The 2,399-nt window shown below is 48.6% G+C and overlaps 1 pseudogene; it reads right to left on the reverse strand.

Moving 5' to 3' along the window:
- Positions 1–533: 533 nt before the first annotated feature.
- Positions 534–950, reverse strand: LOC104269580 (annotated as a pseudogene).
- Positions 951–2,399: the final 1,449 nt, after the last annotated feature.

Consider the following 2,399-nt stretch of genomic DNA (forward strand, 5'->3'; position numbering starts at 1 on the left):
CAAAAAGCCTCAGCCCCAGCCTTCCCCCAGCTGCACAGGCCTCCTCCCCGCCTTTCCCTGAAATGCTTCTCCTGTTCAAGAGCTTCTCACTTACTGCCATCTTTTCAGCACAGAGGAAAAAACCACCCTCACCTCTTTCCTTTCTGCCCTGAGGAAACCCCACCGAGCATCATCCTTCCCTGGGGTGCAGCAGCGTGGGCAACGCTTTGCCAACAGTGAGTAACACAGAGGAATTTACTTGGTGGCAAGTTGTGATCTTTGACCCTGGCCACGCACACAAGTAGCAAAGGTCTTAAAAGGCCAAAAAAAAGATAATTCAGAGCTGCCTGCCACAGCACATGGCCACACACCATGCTTGGTGTCTCTGACCACAGCTCCCTCGGCAGGACCCACTGGAGGCAGCAGCGGACAGCCCCAGGCAGCCACAACACATCGCTGCTGGGTTACAGAGAGTTAAAACATGACTTCAGACCCTCAGAAAGGACTTTCTGACCATCTGAGTGGAAGTGATCGCACTGTGTGTCCCTGGCAGGTCACTGGTGGTGGGACCTGCAAGGGTTTTCAGGCCCTGGGGTTCCAATGAGTGTCAAAATGAACTTCAGCTGATCAACATGGTCTGTACCAGGGAGCAATGTTCTTCCAGTCAACAATTCAGCCATAATGCATCCCACTGACCAAATATCAACTACCTGGTTGTAACACATCCAATTCAACATGATCTCAGGAACCCTGTGCCACCAGGAAGGCACAGACCTGGTCATCTTGCCATCTGTGTGGCGGGCCGAGCTAAAATCCAGGATCTTCAGGTTGCAGTCTTCATTTACAGCTAGGGTACTAGGTTTTAAATCTCTGTGTATTATGTTAGCTGAACAGATGTACTTCAGTTCCCAAAGAATTTGGAAGATGAGGAACTGCATGTGGTCATCAGTGAGAAGCCGGGGTTGCCTCATGTCAGACAAAGCTGGTTCCAGCCGGCTCCAGTGGACCCATCACAGAGCACAGCTGAGCCCTGCAGCCAAGATGGTGGTGCCTCAGGGAAAGCCTGTGGGAAAAAAAAAATATAAGAAAGAGCCCTGCAGACACCCAGGTCATAGAAGAAGGTGCTGCAGGCACCTCTGGAGAGGACCATGGTGGAGCAGGGTGTCTTTCTGTAGCCTGTGGAGAGACCATGGTGGAGAAGTTCATGAAAGATTGCAACTCATGGAGGGGATCCACGCTGGAGCAGGGGAACAATGTGAAGAGAAAGGAGTGGCAGAGAGGAACTGTTATGGACTGACCACAACCTGCATTTCTAGTCCATGTCACTCTGGGTGGAAGAGGCAGAAGAGCTGGAAGTGAAGTTCTGCTTGAAAGAAAGGACAGAGAGAAGGTGCTGTTTTGTCTTTTTTCTCCCTATCCAATCAATTTTAATTGGTTATAAATTAATTTTCTACAAGCCAAGTCTGCTTTGCCTGTAACAGTAAATTGGTAAGCAATCTCACTGTCTTTATCTTGACCCATGAGCTTTTCTTCATCTTATTTTTCTCCCCCTGACCTGTTGAAGAAGGAGAGTAAGAGCAACGCTGAGTGGGTGTCTGGCAGCTGGCCATGATCATATCACCCCAACCATAAATTGGACCAACCACAGGAGAGAAACGAGAAGAGGGGAGGACAACAAGAGAGCACAGTTACCCTGACACTGTGGTCCAGACCTGGTGCTCATGATGCTTCCAGATGAATTGGGCCATTATCTGAGGATTGCCCTGGCCACAGAGCCCCACTTCAACACGTGCTCATCATGAGATTGAATTTGTGGGTTTGGAAGTTACTTTAGCGCTTGCAAGGGCAAGGATCTCCCTGCCTCCTGCCCAGAGAGAGTGTTCTTAAACAAGACAGGATCTTTCTTGAAGCAGCCCAGGAAAAGTCCACTGAAGGGAAGGATCATGAAAGAAATCAGGAAAGGTACAGATCAGTAATTCACAGCATAACTGAAAAGGCAGTAAAAAGATATCCCTTTCTGGGGCTGCTAAGAAAGCAGGAAGAAAAGTTAGGGTGGATTTTAACTAATAACTTTTGCTAGCCAGTGTATATGTTGGCAGATGCGGCACCGTCACGCTAACACACTCCTCTGCCCTTTCTACCTAGGGCTCCTTTAGCCTGACTTCCAACTCTACTGCTTAAGAATGCCAGGAAAGCACATAAACTGCCTCTGCTCCATGTCTGAATGCAGCAGAAAATTTATTAAAGGAAAGAAACACAAAACAAAGATAATCTCCGGACAGAGCCCATGCAGAACGTAACTTGCCGTAACATGGCCCTGAAAGGCACTACTAGCAAAATACCCTGGCGTGTTACAGCATCCTCCCAACTTGTATAAAAGCTGCTTTATTGCTGATCTCAGTTTACTCCATTCCCCAGGC

This window comes from Apaloderma vittatum, unplaced genomic scaffold, assembly GCF_000703405.1.
Source record: "Apaloderma vittatum isolate BGI_N311 unplaced genomic scaffold, ASM70340v1 scaffold18680, whole genome shotgun sequence".
In the NCBI taxonomy this organism is placed as follows: Eukaryota; Metazoa; Chordata; class Aves; order Trogoniformes; family Trogonidae; genus Apaloderma; species Apaloderma vittatum.